The sequence below is a fragment of the Lagopus leucura genome, unplaced genomic scaffold (assembly GCF_019238085.1).
Source record: "Lagopus leucura isolate 7727_CA_CO unplaced genomic scaffold, USGS_WTPT01 Super-Scaffold_100004, whole genome shotgun sequence".
Taxonomy (NCBI): Eukaryota; Metazoa; Chordata; class Aves; order Galliformes; family Phasianidae; genus Lagopus; species Lagopus leucura.
Window position 1 is genome coordinate 32,796,558 of NW_024962264.1, and position 22,337 is coordinate 32,818,894.

The 22,337-nt window shown below is 37.6% G+C and overlaps 1 long non-coding RNA gene across 1 annotated transcript; it reads right to left on the bottom strand.

The window, feature by feature from the left end:
• Positions 1-3,289: 3,289 nt before the first annotated feature.
• On the bottom strand, positions 3,290-22,040 carry LOC122179917. Its single transcript, XR_006178862.1, has 3 exons — positions 21,967-22,040; positions 5,951-6,083; positions 3,290-4,509 (listed from the first exon to the last, which is right to left on the bottom strand). It is a non-coding gene; the product is annotated as an uncharacterized LOC122179917 (long non-coding RNA).
• Between the last annotated feature and the right edge of the window lie 297 nt (positions 22,041-22,337).

A 22,337-nucleotide genomic window follows, 5' to 3' on the forward strand; every position in this document is an offset into this window, starting at 1 on the left:
GGCTGCAATTTCTCTCCTGTCTTCTTTCTTAGCTTCTTCAATTTTGCACTTGAAATAACTTTGGCCATTATCCTTGACTCAATGTCATTGTGATTGTTCTGTGGTAAGCACCTGTAGGAGGGTTGTACTGAAAGTAATGCTTCCTATTTATTGGCCCACAATACCAGAGGTCTACATTGGTGGTATGGCAGTAGTGGCTGAACCTCTCACCCACAGTCTGTTACATATTGCTGCCTTGTGACAGATGGCAGCAGAGGGGCAGTCTTTCACAATGGCATCTGACATGGAAGAGTGTGTGAAGCAAAGGTGTGTCACTGAATTCCTCCATGTGGAAACAGAGGCACCCACTGACATTCACTGACACTTGCTGAACATTTGTGGAATACAAATAGTGGATGTGAGCACAGTGAGGCAGTGAATGGTGCATTTCAGCAGTGTTGGCAGCAGCAGTGGGTCATCCCTGCTTGTACAGATTTGTGCGAGTGTAGCATGCATGCTTTTGTTCATTGCTGAAAATGCACAGCTAGTGGTGGTGCTTATGTTGAAAAACAGTGTTTTGCAGCTGAAAATTTGCTTTATCAAGTCATGTTATTGTGCTGTTTGCATCTGTTGCAGTTTCCATGGAAAAAATATAGGAGGCATTACTTTCAGAGTGATTTATATGTATCTTTTCATTTGGTTACTCAAATTGTACATGTAGATGTTCATCTATTCCTCTGGTGAAGTCTGTATCACATGTACACAAAAACACAGGGCACACCTTTCTATACAGCAATAAATTCCTCTTCAAAGGTGAAAATATAGTAAAGTATTTACTAAGTCTTTTACGCCAGCATTTCTGCCAGGGATTTTCAGATGATGTTCCATTCTATTTCATTTCAGACAATAATTTCAAAGGTTTTATGTTGATATCAGTCGTGAAAGCTACCTCAATCCTTTAAAGATGGAACTGCAGTTATTTTAACACAAACAGGGAGAAATGGAGCCTGTTCTTTCAGATAATGTATCAGTTCACATCAGAATAATTTCATACTGACTGATATTCAATATATGTTCTTGTGCCAGCGATCATCCCAGGCAGCATAGTTCAGATTTGGAGTTGGGCCAAACCCGGTGCAAGTACATCTTAAATAATTTGGGCTGACCTGGTCTTTTGTGCATTGCCAAAGAGGTTCCTGTGTGCCCTCATGGAATAGATGAGCTCTTACAAACAGGCTTCAGCTTATGCCTTGTGACCAAACCTATTTATTCAGTGTAAATCCTCGAGGAAGAAAAGCCCAAGCTTTACTTCAGCCAGATGATTCAGACAAAATAAAAGTGAAGAAATTTGTTTAGACAAAACAAAAGTGAATTGTAACCGCTTCCCAAAGCTCAAGATGAACCTGAATTTCTAAAGAAAAAAAGTGTAACTCTCTTTTCCTCCCCTTGCCTCTCTCAGCCTTCTAAAACCTTGGCACCTACTCACTTCAGCTGGAACAGAACAGCTCTTCTCAGATTTCCAGCCAGTCTTCAAGTAGGAAGTATAGAAAATGTTGTAGGAGAACTTAATTCCAGGCAGATTTTCTTAATAAATAGTCTTGTGCATCTCAGTTATTTACCAAGTCTTCTGAAAATATTCCATCCCCAGCTTTAATATAATTCTTGAAACAAAACATGTAATTATAGGATGAAAGGCTGCTAAACCCTACAATCGCTTCATTAAGCTTTGTAGGATTGTAAGTGATCAGAAATATATTGAAAGTGAGAACTCTCCTCGCCTTTGCAGGAACAGAGATCTTCATTAACTGCAGCACGCCTGTTAATTGTAACACCTACATGAAGGAACAGAGAAGGGTAGCCCCATACAAAGAAATGTGGCAGCTCAGCTGTTACACATAAATTGGATTATTTTCCTCACTTAGAGGCTATTGTGGACTTTTGGTGAAGATCCCATCCCTGGAGGCATTCAGAGCCAGGTTGGATGGGGTCCTGGGCAGCCTCATCTGGTGATTGGTAACCGTGCCCATGGCAGGAAGTTGAAACTGGGTGATCTTTAAGGTCTCTTCCAACAAGCCATTCTATGATTCAGTAAAGGTTTACTGGGCTCGTGTTGAGCATCACTTACCTCTGGCTGTGGAATGGGGAGAATCTAGGTACAAGTGGCAATGCAAGCAAGAGAGATGAGAGAAATGAAATCCTCTCATGAAATCTCGAGGTCATGATCTATCTACACTGATGTCTGGGGGAGCTTCCCCACCTTGGAAGCCATGGAGAGGCAGTGCTACCTACATCCATGCTCCTGAACCCCACATGTGGGAGCTGAGTGCTCACAGTCACCAAGGGAAGCTGTGAGGCAACAAAATAAAATTCCTTTTATAGAGGGGTAAGAAAAAGGGAGTTGGACATCTCAGTCTTGCTGGTTGGTGGTGTTTCTGGGCCAAGACCAATGAAAATGAGATGCATGATGTTTAGCCTTGTTTTCTTTCATGGGGCTGCGGCACTTACCCATGTTTAATCCTTTTTAATGAACACTTTGCTGATGCAAATCAACTTCCCAATCTCTATTTAAAGCAAAAAACTGAAAAATTTGTGGAGAGGCTGTGACTCTGTATGATAGACTGGCTGAAATAAAGACTGCCCTATAAAGGGGAGTTTGAAATAACCGCAACTTAAAGATTAACTTCTGATAAACTCAGAGTGGTGTTTCAGAGAAGAATGTTTCTGAATATTTTCATTTTTTATTGTGAAAAGAAAAACAAACAAATCCTACTCCTTCCTTCAAGAATAGTTCAAAATAAAGGAATACTAGGACTGTTTTCAAATAGAGCTTTCCTGCATTTCAGACTGTCTTTATTTCTAAAGGCAGGAGAGAACACAAAGTAACATTGACTGTTTTGCCAGTTGGAAAGCATTTAGAAAGTGTGAGAACGTGGAGGGGAAAAAAAAAAAATCACATCCTTAAGCTTTGTCACTGTTTTTCAGCTGAAAAAATATTGGAAAGCAGAAAGACATTTCTTTTTCATATGTTCTTGCTTTGTTGAATGGTTCCATAGGAAAACTCTTATCTCCTAGGCAAGAGCCTCAACTGCACACAATCGGAGATTTCTAGCGCTTGTTCACATGGCTCAGTACCACTTCTACACAATGATACAAAAACAAAGCATTTATGAGGCTGGAAATTGACACCTAAGGACAAGTCACTAAAAAATAAAGGACAGTGGCAAGATAGATCTTGTTGACCATAGTAATTTTCCTGGATTTTTTTTTTTGCTGTGAGTGGATTTTTAAAATGAGTTTTAAATAAGCACTTCCATACAAACATGACACAAACATTTCTTTCTTACTTACAAAACAGCAACATTTTAAATGTTGTCAAGAGCAGAATAATCAACAGCACATGCAACAAAGCATATTTACAGCTTGAATAATTATTCACTGATTTGGGAGCTCAATTCTCAATCTGTAATAATTCTCACTTCACTGTTTTTAAGACTTTGAAAAGTTTATTGGGAGGATTAATAAATAAAAAGTTTCACACTGCTTCAAAGTTATACTTCCTTAACTGATGACCTCCACTACCACCTAGCTTTGCTTGGTGACCCTTCCTACTCGCCCTGGCAATTATCCTAATCAAACAGTGTTTGGGGTAGTCTGGAAAGCTGAGTGATTCAAATGCATTTTGCTTAAAACCTTTAGCCTAAGCCACTTTTTGCAAATTATTGCACAAGGTGCTGTGCTTTCCTCTTACTCTACCAGAGGCTATTGCTTAAAAGATCCAGTTCCTGTAAAAACAATCATAGGTCAAAAACTGAAAGAGTGATGGAAAGACCCATTTTAGTCATGTATTTTTTGGCATGGAAGCACTGAAAGTGCATAATCTGTATAAATGTTAGCTTTCTAAATAAACATAACCTCTGATTGCATGAAAGCAGGGAATAAAGTTGAAACTTGTTCTCTCCATTAAGCAACCCTTCAAAACTTTCAATGCTTGTTTTGTTCTAAACAGACATAAATCTTGACAAATAATGATCAACAAATGGTAACAATGGCAGTGAAGCCAACACAGCTACCACGGGCTCTTCACCTTGTTCCTGCCTCCAGGTATGGCTGTATTTTGCTGTCTGTACAACTGAGACTTCAGCATGGGGGATGGTGATGGGGTGGTGAGGTCTACGGGCACATATGCATGTCATTGTTTTGTGTTGATGTGATGTGTCTCCAATACTGCTGTGCTGACAAGCAGTGCTGCGGATGGGGTTGAATTTCATCTGTCGCTACTTGTGGATTTTTTAAATGATGTAAACTTCCCATTCTGAATCTGTGAAGGTTTTGGCAAAAGCCAGCTGTTGACAGTAGTCACTGTTCAGTAGTTTGTCCGTTTTTAACTCATCCCAAAGCTGCGGTAGTACAAGCAGGAATTCTTCTATTTCTGGTTGCTATTGTGATTCATCATGATGTCACTCATAAATGTGAGGGTTTTTCTGTATAAAAAGGACAAATGGAGCATTCTGCTTATGTTCTTAAAATTGCCTGGAAAGTAAAGAGGGAAAAAATAAAATTGATCCACCTAGCACAATTATAAAGAAACGTTCCTGAATTATTAGTCCATAGCATGTTTTTTAAAAATGAATATTGCTCTGGAATTGCATTAAAATCTATCTTAGCATATTTTAAGAAAGGCAAAGCACTGTGGATGAGAGGGCACAAAGGCGTGGTTTTCAGTGTTATAGTGCAGGCTCCAGTCCACTTTCTCTCTCTGCTTGCTTAGTGCAAGGGGTGACCTTGTGCAACACAGAACAGCATTTCTAGGACAAAGTTTCTCAGTCTTACTAACTTCATAAAATCAAATAAATCAGAATGAACTCAGTACTTCTACTGGGCAAAGTGTAACTAGCTGGTAAAGTATGCTGTCCCTCAAGAATAATATCAGGGTGGCAGGTGACATAATTTGTGTACACCGAGCAATGGAAATTTACTTATTCTAGAGAAACAGGAGATTTTATTTCTAGTGTAGATGGGTTTTACATCACTCACCAGTATGTCAGAGGCAAAGATCCAATATATGGCTATTTTCTTAAAGAGACTGAAATGATGTACTGCTTGTCACATAATGCTAAAACAATGCAGAGTTACACCTGCCATTTTTAAATGGCTTTTTGGTGGGGCCTGGACTGCAAAGGATTGCAAGAGCATGGATCTTAGCTGCTAAGCACACATTTTTTTCTTCCTGGTATGAGACAGCAGAGCCAAGCCAGGCAACCTGAGTTTAAGGACTGTAGTACTCAGGTAGTGTTCATAAACTCCCTACTAGAGATAAGCACCACAGTCCATATAAACACTGTATATATAATACATTTGTTTTATATATATATAAATGTATGTATGTATGTATGTATATGTATATATTCCTCACTCATTCAAAAACCCTTCCAAATAACTACAGTAAAGTTTCTGTCCCTTCAGCATGATAGACATGCAAGAATCTGCTAATGTTCTGGAACAAGAACATCCTGATGAAGTTATCTATTTAGTGGTCATGGAAGGTCATCTCTTACATCTCCACTCCTTTGTGAACACAGTCGTGGGTGGCTCTCCTCCCCTTTCATGTCTACACACGATTTCATAGCTTATTAACTATTTAGTGGCTTTCATTTTCATTGTGCTTTCATTGTGCTATGGCTTTTTTTAGTTGAGTGCCAAGCAGGCTTTGATGAAGTGTGTCTTGATCTGCAACTGTGACAGAAAGGATGAGGGCAGAACGCGACCCATGCTCTCTTGTCACAGAGAAGATGTCCAGAAAGAAAGGGATAAGGATTAGCACATAGAGCTTGTTGTTCTGCTCCCATTCAGCATGCAGAGCCAGTGAGGCTGTAGAACACACTGATTGCTGGGTTTAGCTCTACCAAACCCATAGTCCCCTCTTAATTCTTTCCAGGACAAGCAGAACTTGAGGAGACTGTTTCTGACTCACCTGGCAAACAGGACTGCTGCACAGTCTTCCCTTTTCTGTGAAATAGTATAAGAGCCAGCATCTCTGAGTTTTGCATACTTCCAGAGATACATTAAACAGGGCACAGGATTTCCCACAGAGTCACTCAGGGCTACTAAGAAAGGTAAAATAAAGCAGAGTGAAGTATACATTCACTGAATGGCTAAAATTGTTCTTACACAGTTTGCAGTTGAAGTCTACAGCAATATTCTTTTAGTAAACAAAGCCTTTATATATTACTTGAAGCCCCAGAAGACTGCAGCATACGTGAATTCTCACCAATCGAGTGTCTTCGATGACCACATGGTATGACTATAACTAAGAGCACAGAATGCTCAACTATCTTGATAGCACTGACTTTGCCTTGCTTTGAAAAAATCACTCAAATATGTGAAACACCAAAAATCTCTAAAGGTGTTTCTAGCATTTCAGAAAGTATTTTGAGGCTCTCATCATCACAGAAAACTGCACGCATATCATTAGTAAAACATGATTAAACATCATTTTCTCTAAATTAAGTCAGAGTTTTCATTTTTTTGAAGTAGAAAAGATACTTAGATGAAAACACTCCATTCTGCAGACAACTTGAAAGTTCAGAATTGCCCTGGAGACCTTCATTTCAGCCAAAGCAGATGCTGTAATAAAATTACACATACAAATACTTTAACGGGTAGTTCCAGTATCCTAGAACTAGAATCCTATTTATTGGAAACTCCCTACCTTTGGCAATTCTGAACAGTTGCTATAATAAATGCTCAATTTTCTGCAGGCATGGTATTCATTTCATAGAAGCTCTGAAAGTACTAGTGAATTTTTGGCATTATCTTCCAGAAGCCTCCAAACTAAACTACAGCCATTAATCCATCCTTTATCCTTGTTTAGTTATTAAACGTTTGTGTAAGATCTATTTCCAAGACACTTGAACTTTTCAGATGCAGCTTAAGTCATTCGTAACACATGCTAAGTTAATTACATATACTTTTCTAGTAAGGGGTTTCAATAAGGTAGGATGGCATTGCGACATTCTGTAAACCCCCTCAAATCCCACTTAAAACTATCAAACCTTTTTTATGCAACTCAGAAGTATTTCCTGGAACGTGGGGTGATTTGACCATGTCTTTATCTTGTTTTAGAAACCAAAGTATTGTAAAAATATTTAATTTGTATTTTATTTATCAGTCTCAGAGACATATAGGCTGTGTTATCATCATATACAACATAAAATATAACAACAAAAAGACGGAAAGAATGCTTTGTCTGGCAACCTTGGGCAATATTTTTTACTTTTTAGTGAAGGTATAGATTTAGTCTTACAGGAAGAACTTTTCTTCTCCTAGCTTATCCTCTTAATCAAAACTTGCAGAATTTATGGCAGTATAAAGCAGTATAGCTGAAGCTATTGTAGAATCATCAAGGTTGGAAAGACCACTATGATCATCTAGTCCAACCATCAAGTCATTGCCACAACTGCTCTAGATTATGTCACTCTGTGTCACGTCCACCCTTTTCTTGAACACCTCCAGTGACAGTGACTCTACCACCTCCCTGGGCAGCCTGTGCCAATGCATCACTACTCTTTCTGAGAAGAAATTTTCCCTAATATCCAACTTGAACATCCCCTGGTGCAATTTAAGGCTGTCATCTCTCATCCTATCACTGATACCTGGGAGAAGAGGCTGACCCTCATCTCACCACAGCCTACTTTCAAGTAGCTGTAGAGAGCAATAAGGTCTTCCCTGAGCCTCCCCTTCTCCAGAATGAACAATCCCATTTCCCTCAACCACTCTCCATAAGACCTGTGCTCCATAAACTTCACAGGCTTTGTTGCCCTTCTTTGGAGATTCTCCAGGACAACTGTGCTAGAGGGTTTGCTGTTCCAGTTGCAGTGAACATGGAGCAGAGACATTTTAAATACAGATTGGTCCTTATGGTCCTAAGGCTCTCACTGATAAAAATAGTTTGTGATGACTAGTGATCCTGGAGGAAGACTGAGGTTGAATTTTGCCTTGTACATCAGTAATAATATTCTCCAGATAGCTCTGTTTTTCTCAAGTCCTAAGGTCAAATCCTAAATTTATGAGATCTCAAACCATAACTCTATTGAGAGAGATCAGGGCTATAAGTGTCAACAAGAGAGTAAATAAGCTGGGTGGCTTAACATTTGCATTCATTTTTTGATTTGGTGAAGCTACCATTTAAATCACATTCCTTTATTTTATGAGCCTTCAGTCAGGTCATCTAGATATTGAGATCAATTTCAAAAAGTGAATAGCTGCATGGTATTTCAATGTTAAAGTCTCAGCATGTCTATAATGCTTTCCTTCATGCCATTATTTCTCACTGACAGGTATGGGGAGGTTTTGACACTGTTAATATAGCATAGGGTGTTAATCTTATAATCGCCCTGTCAGCACTTTGTGTCAGGGTGTTAATGACCACCTTTCAGCCACTCAGAGCTGCCTGCCAATAAAAATAGTCCCGGCACCTATCCAACCAGCAACTATGCAGCTACTTTGCTTTTTCCCCAAAGAATAAATAGAAATTTTCACTAGCCATGTGGCCATAAAGACGCTCCTCTCTACTTACTCATTTCCTTTTCCTTCTCCGTACCCACTGGCAGAAAAAAAAACAACTTTGTCATTGGGCCCTTTTAATATATTTTGCATGCTTTATTTTAGAATGTACAAATTATTTCTCAACAACTTTTAAATAAACACAACACCTTGGGCAGGATAAAAGCCAATTTTTTAACAGCAAGAAGCACACGTATTTGCTGCAGTTCTTTCCTATGTAAATATAACTCAAAGGCAAATGGTGAATATTTCTGTAATTTCTGTGTTTGAGACGAGCCCATATTTTTGTCTCTGCACGAGAGAGAGGCTTTTCCAGCTTCCTGGCAGAGGGAACTGCACAATTCCAGATGACTTACTTACTTTGTACGCCTAGAGGAATTTTATTACACAAATAACAAAGAGAAACAAAGAAAGGAAGAGGGAGAGTACACACTCAAAATAATAAACAAAGAATAATAAACATTCCTCCAATTGCCCATAGGGATTCCAGATGTGGCTCCATCCCTCTGCAAGTCCTGTTTGGGACTTCTTCACAGGCTGCCTTAGACAATCTCACCCAAAAAATCTACTGAATCTCATGGGAGATTTTTCCACAGAGTGACCTTGTCATTGCACTGATATGTGTTTATTTACTTGCCTTCTGATAGACACAGGCAAAATCCATACAAAAAGTACTGGTCTGCGCTAGTGTGGCTCGTGCCAGGGTGGGTGATTTCTTATGGCTACACTCTCAGCTGAGTTCTTCAAGTGCACCATTGCCCTAAGAGAAATAGGTCCTTGTGGCCCTCTGAAGTCTGATGCCAAATTTCCCTCCTCATCCTGCTTATCATGTATTCTCCATCACTGATATTTTGGGGCATGAACCACAAGTTCCACGCATGCTTAATGCAAATAGGTTAATTTATGATAAGCTATGAGAGGGCCAACCAGCAAAAGTAAAGCAATATTGGAATTGTGATGAAATCCCGTGCTGCAGCCAGTTTGTTGCTCTTACTACTTTGTTGGGATTCTATTTTTACTTAAATTATTAGGTTTCTTTTAATCAAGTGACATGGCTGATTGGCCAAGGCTGCTTCCAGCCTCATGTGCTATCCATCTGGATTTTATATGCATTGCAATTTCCCAGCTGAAAAAAAGCAGACGTACTACCCAACTTACTAGAACTCAGTCCCAAAAAAGTAACATTTTGTTCCTAGAAAAAATTTGTTTCTCATGTGGGATTTTAATGCAGACCAAAAAAAGTAGCAAAGCATAAACAATCACCAGTTTCCATGTCATACAAAGTCAAAGATGCAGCCAAAATTATTTCCATATTAAACAGAATTTATCTCGCTTTTGCTTGCTGCATTTTATAGTAAGCACGAATGCAGGATTCCTATTAACTTGGACACACAAAGACTTATTATTCATTCAGATATAGTTATTATATAATTATTTTTATAATTATTATATGATTAATTGTTATATTATTAACAGTATTAACGAAATAATGGATTTGGATTCTAAATGCAAGGGAATATAAGATTTACCATTAATTTCCAGAAGCACCTTCTGCAATTACAACTTGATGCAAGTCACCGTGGCAACTGAAAGGTGGGCTGCCTGTCCCCTTAAATAGCTATCATGCAGCCTATCATTTTTCACTTCTGCAAAATTACTTATCAGTGTAAATATTTATGTAATTGCAGAAATACCAAAAAGAAGGCACTTTTATACTTATTACTCCAAAGTGCATGGATCAGTATGGAAATAGAGTCATGATTTAGTTCATTTTTGTAGCTTTCCTAGCTGGCACAGAAGTATTTATGACTCCCACTAACTTTCTGAAGAAAGGAGCAGTTCATTATGCTTCAGTCCTGATTTTGTGCCTTGATTGTCTGTGTGCACCTGAGCTCGCAATGCCAATCACATCATCTGTGGAGCAACACTTGATTTCCTTTTGCATCACAGTGAGTTCCCATGTCTCCTCTTGCAGTGTGATTCCCAAAAATGCTTACTCCACCTCTTCACAAATATTTTCATGCTACAATCCACAGTAGGAAGAGGCCGCACTTGTTTGTCCTTGTTGTACTCCCCAATTAAGATAGAGCACAGCCAAGTGAAGACAAAGTGTTTAAGTGTTAGGGCTCTTGAGGTCCATCCCCATTTAAATTGATTGACTAGTTTACCCCACATCCTGTTTCTCTTATTTTACCTTTTATTGGGGACTCACAAAATAACTGTACTTGGCAGAAGGGAGGAACTTCACCATCTTCAGTAAGAACATCAATTCAGTTAGTTGGGTGCTGAATGTGGAATCAAATCTGCACGTATATATATATATATATGTATAAATAAAAGAATGATATGTACAGAGATGGAGGGGAAGAGGGTAGCAGAGGAGCATGAAAGAGCAGTCCTTCCACCTGCAAATCCTAGAGCACTGTAAACCGATCACTTTACCCAGGTCTGCTTGGCAGGCAATTTTCACATCCCAGTCATCATCTGTGCAGGGATTTCAGAATTTCACATGATGGTAAGGCTGAGCAGGTCACTACAGTTCAAAAGGAAGAGGTCCAGGACTTCCATCCAAACAGCTGTGGTTCATATTTGAATTTTAGCCTTGTGGACTATAAAAACCTCAGACCCTGTGTTCCCCAAGGAAGTCTTGCATAAGCTTTAGTCTCAATTAGTGGAGCACAGAGAAAGTAAAAGGTCCAGATTTCAGCTAACCTTGGAGCACTGACAGTAAATGGTCAAACCTGTCTTAGATACGTGTGTATATATTTAACTTAACAGTAACGAGACTAACATGAATATTGGAGGTCAGTTATTACCAAAAGTAAGCAAAAAAATAGGAGAAGCCAAGAGCAGTCAAACTTTTTTACATTTTAGAATTTTGCCAAAACAATAGCTATTCCAGAATTATTTTATAGGTTAAGCAAATCCATCTATCTGCAGTGCAATTTCATCTTTCCAACAGAACTTGGTTATTTACCAGCTTTTCAGTGGCTTAGTTCTGATAAGTGAAGCATGTCTCCAAAAATCTTGTGCAAAAGGGAAGCAGCTGTTTGCAGAGATGAGGCATTATGGTTAAGGAAACCTCCTGGGAGCACTATGACAGGCACAGTGCTTACAGATTACAAAGATGTAAGAAGAAGGAATGCTGTTTAATTTTGTGATCCCTCTTCCCTGTGGGAAAGTGATTTTGGAAGAGTGGGAAATTCATATGAATGTGATTGATAGTTCTGAGGGCAGGAGTTCTTTATTGACAGCCTGGGTGGTGCTGACACAAATGCGCCTCTTTTCGCTTCATTGCTGGCATACAGACAATACTTCTAGGGAAGAGACAAGTTCACCCTCCTCGTCTTTAAACCTGTGGTTGTCCCTGAGCCTTGAGTTAGCATTTATTTTGGAGGAATTCACTTGGAGATAGTGAGATTTTGTCAATAAAATTTGGTCTGAGTCCACTAAGGGGATTTCCACAAGTTATTATTCAACATAGCCATCACCTGGTAACAGCTTTCAGTTACCGCTAGCCTTATTTGACCAAATGGGCTAAATGGAGGGCTGAGACCATTAAGGTTAAGCTGTTAGATTCAGCCACGAGTTGAGGTAGCAGAAGAATGATGCTGCGTGGTCAATTCCTTTGTAATCTATAAAAATAACCACCAAAACGGCAGCCAGACCTTCAGCATCCCATCAATTACACCTCAAACTATCCCGTCTCCTTGCTGTTGTTCCTCAAAGAGATCATTGCACATTAGCATAAGAAGCATAGGGGCAAGAGTGGAACTTGTGGTCTTGGCAGAAATATTTCTATGATACTCGTAGGTTGCAGTAGTCTATTTCATGTAGGACTTTGTAGGATGACTGGAGAATATGAAAGTTGCCTTGTTTCATTTTTAGAAGAATGCTGTAAAGAGGAAGATATTTAGGCCAGTAAATATCTACAGAAATACAAACCAAAAAAAGAAAACTGGCTGTTCCACTGAGACTTCATGGCTGGTCACATACTTCCAAAACCATATGAAAGCTGCCCCATTCACACTGGAACACATACCAAACGAAAGAGCCACTACAGAAAAGGAAACAGAATGATCTCAGGAATCAATAAACCCAGGAAAGTGGCTGCTTTATCTCCAGTGGCATCTGGAGTGGCATGAAGGAGAAGATATGCACAGGTTCAACAGATATGTATAGTATCTCTGGGAAAATGGAAAGCCTAACTTACAGTTAGCACTGAAGAAAACATTACAGATGATTGTTAGTAGCTTCATTTTGCCTGGGTTTATCTGTTTTTGTTCTTAGGTGGAAAATAATTATAGCCAAGGCAATTTTTCTAGCTAGTAAGCTATGGAAACCAAATCAGAGAGCAACTGCCAATAAAAACTGTGACCTGCACATTTTAGGCAGAAGCTGGCTAGCTTTGCTTGTGGTGTGGCCTCCATTTAATGGAGAACATGTAGTGCCCTTAAATAATAAACAAATGTCTCTATTTGAATGAAAAGACCCAGGAGTAGAGGACTGTACCTAGCATGAAGAATGCTGAAACTTCCAAACAAACAGCAGTTTAGCTGGCGTATGCAGACACATACACATGCACAAACAAACACATATATCTCTAGGTTTTCAGTTCCCCTCTCAGCCCTTTCCAGCATCCCACATTCCACTCCTTTCATCTTCACGAGCTTTAGACACCACTGCTTGTGTCACACATTCTGTAAAGAACAGCATTTTCCCTGTAAGCCTCTATTATTGTTGGTACTGAGATAGTACTTAGCTTTTCCAAATGAAACTCAGGCTCTGCAGAGCTAAACAACAGCAAATACAGGCAGCCAGTAAGGTAAAGGTCTTGTCTCAGTAATCTTCAAATATGGCTGAGATTATCATTTATGATTTTTGTTCAGAAGATTTCAGTGCAGTGCTGAGATTGACACAGTAATGAGGAATGTAAGCTCATTCATTTAAAATTTCTTATGACAATAATAATTTACACCTTTGATTTCAACTCTATGCACTACCCACATTTAATTTGGACTATAAGCATTTTCCACATTCAGAACTCTCATCATATTTGTACAATGAGTTGACTTGCCTTTGGGAAACCAGCACCCTTTTGAGGACAGTGAAGAAGTTCTCTCTTGCTTAAATGCCATGCAATAAGGTCATCATATTTGCAATCCTGGATCAAGGCCATTGGTCCCAGAAGTCATTTCTTAAATGAACCAATGTGTGTAATATTTTTCTTCAAAGTAATAGCCTAGAAAATAGTCTGATAGCCTCTTTACATTCAGTAGACTTTTAGTTTGTACTGTTGCAGTTATTCACAAACAGTATTACTGGACAAATTGACGATGCTGTTCTTAAACACATTTTTCAATGAATTTGTTGCTTTAAAGAAAGAATAGAGCCTTCTGAGACTATGTCTTGGAGGAGGAGCTATTATTTCCAGCTTTGGTAAGCTGTGATTATGAAAAGTTCAGTTATTCACTCTTCTTTCCACACACCTTTAGCTGTTCTTCTGTGCCACTGGTTTCATCATTCTTATGATACACTTACTAAAAAGGAAGTACTTCTAATAAATTTTTCAGCAAGTTGGAAGAAATTTTGTTCTGTTTGCTTCCATAGTCACCTTCTTACGTGTATTGATCATTCACATGATGTTACAGTTTTTTGACTGGTTGAGATGCTGTTGACTTTGGCATTAATAAATGGTTTTCCAATGGTTTTCCAGATAATAGGGAAACAGTTATTTCTTCAGTGTCAACAAGAATAGAGTGCAGCTTAACCAAATGTTTATAAATTTTCACATTTAGTTCATTCAACTCAGTTGCATTAGGAAGCATTTTTAGTAAGCATTTATTCTCATTTGGCAATGAATCTCTTCATCTCTTACACCTCTAAAACTGGATTTTTTTGTTTTTTTTTTCAATGCTTTATTTTACTTGCACGCTATTTTATGAAAATCAGTGAAGACAAAAATTCCAATTAGTTATCAATATGCCACCATTTGTTGCAATTAAATTTGATATATATCAACAGCTTTTTTTCAGTTCAAGATTATTCATCACCATCACCTTGGAACAGTAGCTTCCGAGATGGTTAAAGCACAGACTAAGCTTCATTTTGGGAGAATAAGAATCATGCCTTTAAGTAATTTCAAGTGTCGGATCTTCAAAGTGATCAACTTTCTGTTTTGAGTTTGCTCAGTATCTCAATGTTGTGCTCAATTCTGACCAAAACATCTACATGTTTTAAATAATAGAACACACACACACCCACACACACACAAAAAAGCATTATTATAGTAGTCACTAAAGTCTATTTTCAAAGACATTGATGCATGCTTTAATTTTCAAGCTCTTAAGTTGTACCAAGGGTATGCAAGCTTCATCCAGAGCAGAGAAGCTGCTTAGTGTGGACAAAAGAGGGACCTTGGAAAAACTTAATTCTTCCACAGAAAAACTTGGTAAATAGGTCCTTGCCCTTGTTTCGCTTCATCATTTACTAACAAGATTAGTTTCCAAGTACAGCTAAACAGATTGTTGCTTTAGTTACTGCAGGGAGGAAATTATCTCTTACCACAAATTGAAAAGCATTGGAAAAATAATGATTGCCCTATATCCCAGTATAAAAACTGGCCTGAGAAGAGTAGTAATTTAAGACTGACCACTGGCATTCATACCGATATTTTTCTCTTCTGTTTACCCTGTTTATACAAGCATTCTCTAAGTGCTCATTTGTAAAACTTACTTCAGTTGGCACCTTAAACTTTTTTACTTCAGTAGGTGTGTAGAAGGATGTCAGCTCAAGCATAAGATATTGAAATATCCCTTGCATATTTCTTTCAATCTGAATGAAAAACTACTAGTATACTTCCCAACCTAGGCATAAGGCTATGGTCAATAATAGTGAAAGTAAAAATCCACAATCAAAGCAGAATTTCTGAAAAAGATTAGACTACTTTGGAAATTCTGGTCTTAATTACATAATGATTCACCAATTCTCTGCAGTTTTGAAGCTCACATAGCAAACCTGAGGTTTAAATTGAAGCAAGTAGCCTGAAGTTAGTAGTGATGTTTTCCTTCCAATCTCACTGAGGCATGTTTATTACAAACTTTTACAAATTATATGCTAACATAAACCCAAGCTAAGTCCTTGTCTGGAAAAAGTTCTTGTACTACTAGTAGAACTCTCCTAAAAACATAAAAATATTACTCAGGCAAATGTACAAAATAGTAATTTGAAGGGTAATTTCTGTTGCTATGCCTTCAACACAGCTAAGAAATCTGTGATGGCTGAGCAGATGAGGTTTCTGGCTACTTTTTAGAGTGTTTATATTTTCTGAAACAGACTTTGGAAATACTATTTAAGCTGAGTCAAAATTTAAGTTTATTAGCTTCTCTTATTTCTGTCAGTCTTCATCATTAGAGAAAGACACTCAAGAACAATTTTGCCTTGCATCTTATTTCACCCATCACAATGAGCCTCATTTGCTATTCCTTTTCTATCTGTACAGATCTCCTTTCATGCTTGTGCAAAATGGCATATTATTTTTAAGTTTCTTTCAAAATGTGTAGATTAAGTATTTAGGGCATAGCTCATCCTTCTGAGTTTATACTCTGAAATAAAGATTTTTCCAAGGCCAAATTTCCCTCTAGAGGTTCTGCATCAACAACAGTGTAAACAGGTACAGAAATTAAACATCTTAGTTATTTTTTCTGCTTGTCCTCTATCAGACACTGTGAATCAGGGTATGAATGCAGAGCATGCCTGGTGTTTCTGTGACTTTTTCACAAACTCATTCAGTTTCAGCTGCAGGAAAGATTTAGGAGTCTTTCCTCTTTCTTGGTAACTGATAGGCCATTATGATTCAATTTTTTAATAACATTTATAAATTGTGTGGCTTACAGAAGTGTTCCACATAAACACAAGAATATCACCAGTACCAGAGGAACACCAGAAGTCATGAGCATGGGTAGAGGAGTTGCTGCAGCTGATATAAATGAAACACTTTATTAAAATCTTACTTGAGCATGTTATTCTACCTTTGAAGAGACATTTGAGTGGAAAGCACATAAAAGGCTTGGTGCCTTGTGTCAGAGACTACTATATCACAAAATCCCTTCACAAGCTAATCAAGTTTCAAAGTAAAAGCACTGAAATTTCTCACCTGGCTGCAGCAGTTCTTGTTGGTGGACATATCTTTGAAAACTGTCATCTCCTTTTCCATTAGATAAGTTTATTACATTGTTAAACTCTATGTTGTCATCAAATCCCACCACTTCTCCATTGGTGGTTTTTCAGAAAAAGTACCATCAAAAATAAAATATTTCTTGTGAAATATTACTCTCATTTCCCTACCAGAGTTGATCACAGCAAGGCCTTTTGGTTAAAACTTCTTAGACATTTCAAAACATTGAATTGGAAAGAACTTCAGTATTTATTGTTGCTCGGAAGTCTTCCCACACATCTTTTCTGGCCTTTCAGTCACTCTAACAAAAACCATGAACATGTGAATGCAAAACGTGATATATCCTTGACAATTTTCATGCTCTGTCTCTCTTCACAGCTAGGACATTCAAGAAATTAAAAAAAATAAAACAAAGTAGTTGACATTTATTGAAGGGAAGAGGTTATGGAATTATGTCAAACAGAACACCAGCAGAATAAAGCATGCCAGTCAGTTTAACTCCTTCTAGAGCTTTATTGCTCATCATAATTATTAACATCTTTAGTTAGTACACCATTTGGATATCATTAAAATAAATGCAAACGATCTTGGACTCTCCTTAAGGTTTTTTCTAGATGTGCTTGTTTATCACTCAGCTCACTAATAGATTGCTTTCATCATAGAATACTAAGTTACATACATTAAACAGATTAACAATGTCCAATGTCCTGTGGAGCTAGAAATAAAATCACACAGATTTATCACTGTATTACAAATTACTTGAAATAAATGCTGTGGGAAAAAAAAATGCATCTTCATTTAACTATGACTTCATGGTGTATTCTCAATACACTAAATTCATGTTATGAACTGAACTTTCTGGAATGGAATTCAATCTCATTTGGAGCTTAATTTTCAGATGGTTTGCAGTATCTTCTTCAAAATATTCTCATGTCCACGTAGCAACAAGAAGGAGACAGGGAATCAAAAACTGACTTGAAGTCTCACACCATTTTAATGTGATTTGTTCTCTTCTCCCAAATAATCCAAGACAGTAATTTAAACTGATCTGGCTATTTTGTCACTGACATGGGCCAAAGTACTTGCTAAAGTACATACCACATCTCAGCTGTAGCCACCAGCTAGAAAGTAGGAATTTATAGTTGCAGACAATAGTTTTTTAAATTCCTCCTCTAGATCCATTAAAGAACATCCGAATGTGTACTCACCAAGGCTCTTGCAGTACTGGCTAATTACTTCTTCCAAAGCCAAGAGCTTAGGCTGTTTTTTTCATATCACTATTCTAGAACTATTAATTCATCTTACATTGATTTCATCTTTAATGCATCCAGATAACTAAATGACTTCCTTGCACTGTTTACCAGTCTTCCAAAGCACAGTATTTTCTCAACTATAGATAAGGCCACTTAGCTAACAATACATTTCAGCATGTATAACAAATATGATCCCAAGGGATCATTTTTATTTTAGAACACAACAGAGTCATGATTAATAAATGGCATTTTTATATAGCATGTTTTGCAGATTACAGCAAATAAGCAAAATAAAAAGTTAACAAAAGATAATGTTCTTCCTGCTGTTTACATGGGGAAAGGAATTTAAGGAAAGAACTTTTGCCTCTTCCTCTAGAGAATAACACCAGGAAATCTATGTGTCAGGATCTTTGTGATCTTTTCCAGTTTGCTTCCTCCATAAGTATTTCCTCCCATGAAGGATATGCGAGAGAAAGATCAAGTTGGAATAACTCCCTTGAACATCATCTGATCAGGAGTACTACTTGCTTTTGGGGGCTGGGTTTCTTTGCCTTGTTTTGCATTTTTTAAGTTAAATGCAGAATGAGATGATTAAGCAGATTCAATGAGTCGTCTGTGTGCTCTCGGGGAAACGTAGACCCACATAACTAATCAGTGGCTTCCAGTCTTTGTTAAAAGGGCTGAAAAGTCACTGTTTTGTGTTTTTGTCTTAAAGATCTTAAAGTGGATAAAGCGAAGATTTTCTGCCAATCTGAGTCTAAAGGTTTAGTCTGGAAGAAAATACATCTGCTTAGCATTTGTGTTTCCTGCTGGAAATCTCACTGTGAATTCCTCCAGAGCAACGTTCCACAGACATCCGTAGCTGGTCGTAAACAGGGAGCCTCTCCAGCCCCACGTTCACACAAACATTCAACTATTTGCTCTATGAAATAGCAGGAGAATGGTACCTCTCCATGTGATATGTGTCTGCTTTAGCAGTGAGTCCTCACTCCGCCAAGCCATTACAGCTCAATTCACTGCAGAAATAGTCAAAACAATCAGATCTCTCTGCCAGTTTGCACATCTGTGCTCCCCTAAGAAAGCATACAAAGTAAAGGATTTTGCTGTTGTTCTTTTTCATTTTATTATCTTCCTAATGTTTTTCTCATCAGACAGTGGTATCTTCCATGTTTTTTTCTGAACTTAGCAGAAAAGTTCAGTGAAGACAGAAATACTATCATTTGTCCTATATACTGAGACAGTACTCTTTGTGGTATGTGTGAAGAGAGATGATTTTTGACTGGTCTCTGGGTTAATATTCTGTCTCCATATGTACATTACCCTGTGTTTGAATGCTGATTGCACTAATTTACTTAAATTGCATTACTCTGAGCTGGCTCAGCTCTTCCTCTGCATTCATTAAGCAACAGAAGTGCGTAATCTTAGAGCAAAACTTCTTACTAGCTGGCAAGATGCCTTCAAGTTAGGTGAAGCACTGTATTTTTTGCAGATTTAGCTCTAAATTTCTTGCATGTAAAGCTGTTCCTTTCAAATATTGAATTATTAGGCAGATAATTAGTATTAGCTTTCACTTACTTAGCATTCTTCAAATTAGTTTAAGATACCAATAACAGTGAGCTGTACTGAGAAGAAAAAAAAAACAAAAACACGTTCACTACCACTGACATAACAGTTGAGAACAGCCAAGATACTTAACATCTATCAATTTCCCCCTATGCTATCATTTCCTAAATAGCTATTATCAATGCACAACGCTTTTTCTTTTGTTCTGCGCTTTGACTTATACAAAAGTTTGTTCAGTTACACTAGCAAAAGAATTCTGCTGTTATTTTGAGAATCTTGTAATAATAAATCATTTTAACTTAGAAAAAGCATGACAATAAAATTGTAAAAATGACTTCAGTGAAATCTAGTTTATGAATATGTTTTAGATAAGCAAATGTTTTAAACATGATCTCATCATTTCCAGCTGAAAGCAAGACTACTATTGAGAGGGCTAAGCCCATGCAATTATTGCCACACTGAAATTTCTACCACTAAGTTGAAAAAGCCATTGCATATGTATTACGTGTGTAGATCTGTTTGTCTATGAAATTTAAAAAATAATTTGAGGGATAGCTTGATATTTTTCTGGAACCTGAGTTTATCTTCAAATTCCTAGATTCTGACAACGTAATCAGGAGTACCCTGCAAAAATCTTAGCACATACTTAAATAAAAAAGAAGAGCTTACCAACATTCTTTGGAGCTTATGTTTCTTTCACAAAAGTGTCTTGAGGATATAAAGACATTTAGTAATGAAACAGACATCAGCAGATCAAAATATAAATTTTACCCTTTTTACATTTATGACTTCTTTTCATCCAAGAAAAAAACAATTTGATGATCTGCTAATGTCTGGCAAGGGTCCTGATGGCAGAATTAGTTTTGAAAAACCTAACATCTTCTTGAAATATTTAGTAGCATTTTTTTGGCATATCTATAATCACATGCCTTCCAATAGAAAGGAAAAAACTTTTTGTTGTGCCTGATAATAGCTAAGGCCACAAATTCTTTTGGTATCAATAACAATTTCCTTCCTGTACTTGACTTAATTCCACTTCATGCTGACCAAAGTTTTTGGCAAAGAAAGAACTCATCGACTTCTGGACAAATCCTATATGACTGTGTATGGTATTACCTAAAAATTACTTGTGAATGGAACCAAATAATGAGTAATTACTCAATCTTTGAAACACTGATGATATAAAGCAAAGTGTCAAGACCTGCAGTTTTTCCTAGTTCCTCAGCAACAACCCAGTTCAAGACATTTTGGGCACATAAAAACTGTTTTCTCGGATTACAGGTTTCTGTTTAAAAAGAAAACAAAACAATAAAACTGATAGGAATTCAGGCCATATAGATCCCAGCATTTTCCCTAAATGATAAACAAGAATAAACAAGAAATACAATGTCTGGTCTAGTATTTAGGATAGGTTATTGACTATTTTATGTTCTATTTATTCCTGCCCTCTTCCTATGCATGTCATAAAAGTTTGGGGCAGTCACTTAAGGTCCTGAGTAAGAAGTTAAATTGCTACTTGCCAAATGTCTCAGAAATCACTTTATATTCATCTACTTTTCAGTCCCGTTTTCTAGATAGGCTACAAAAAACAAATATGGACTTCTCTTTTTGATTTCAGTTTGATTTCAGGGCTGAGTGGCAGAAATTTCCATTTTTTTCCTACCATTTGGAAAAGCAGGCAGGCTAAGTGAGATTCAGAGATCATTGTTTATCTATCTGGCATTTAAGAAGGCCAGGATTAAGGGTGGGATTTCAGAAGCAGTTAATAGTAGCTTAAAATGCTTCTGTAGGAGTCAACAGTAAAAATTTTATTGGCTGATGGCAAAAGAATCATGGTCATTTGGGGAAATATCTTTCTTTTTTTTTTCCCCTCAAACACCATCTAAATATTAAGGTACTTGCTTTAGTACTCTTTTGGTACTTCAGCACTTTGGTATTTCTAATAACTATGATTGTCGACATCTATATCTAAAGAGATTTCTCAAGGCTGACAAATGTGCATTGTTGCTAGCAGCAATGGGAACATGCTCAGCATCTGCTAATACTAATGCTGCCCATGGACTTTTGCAAGGGACATGAGATATTTGCAGAGGAATTAGCCCCATTCACCAACATCCACCACTTTTCCCTGTACTCCTTTTATGCTGTTTTAAAAACACTGGAAAGATTCTGAAGAGATTTACTGTGTGTGAAACATTTGAAGGTCCACTTTCAAAAGTCTCCTCAGCAGCTTAGATCAGAAAACCCATAAAATTTGCAAGGTCTAAAGCTACCTGTCCTTAGAACTCTTAAGATATTATGTCTGAGGCAGGCATTATTTCTGCAAAAGGAAACAGAGCAGAAAGTTAGCATGCCTTGCCTACTGCTTTGGGGAAGGGGGCCCAGCTTCTCATTTTCAAAATATTCAGTCAGAGAATAAAAGTAAATATCTACCTGTTTTTTTCTTACTCCATCACAAGAAACTAGCAGCAGAGATGATGTAGCCTTTCGCTCTAGAGCAACTGCAGTGGATAGCACTGCAGTTGAGGAGGTTATAAGTAAAATTGGCTAGCTGAAATAACACAAGCATTTCACTGCAATAAAGTACTCCTGCTATCTCCTTACGCTTCCTTCCTTTCCAGACAATGCTTACCAATAAACAATTGATGGAACTTCAGAGAAATGAGTAACACTTATATTTTTAGAACAGTTCTTTTGAACACACAAGGGCAAGACAAAGCATCTTGCTCTACTCCAAAGGAAAAAAAGCACTTTGAAATATTTTTATTAATTGGAAGTTAATTTTGAATTCACCACCTGGCTCA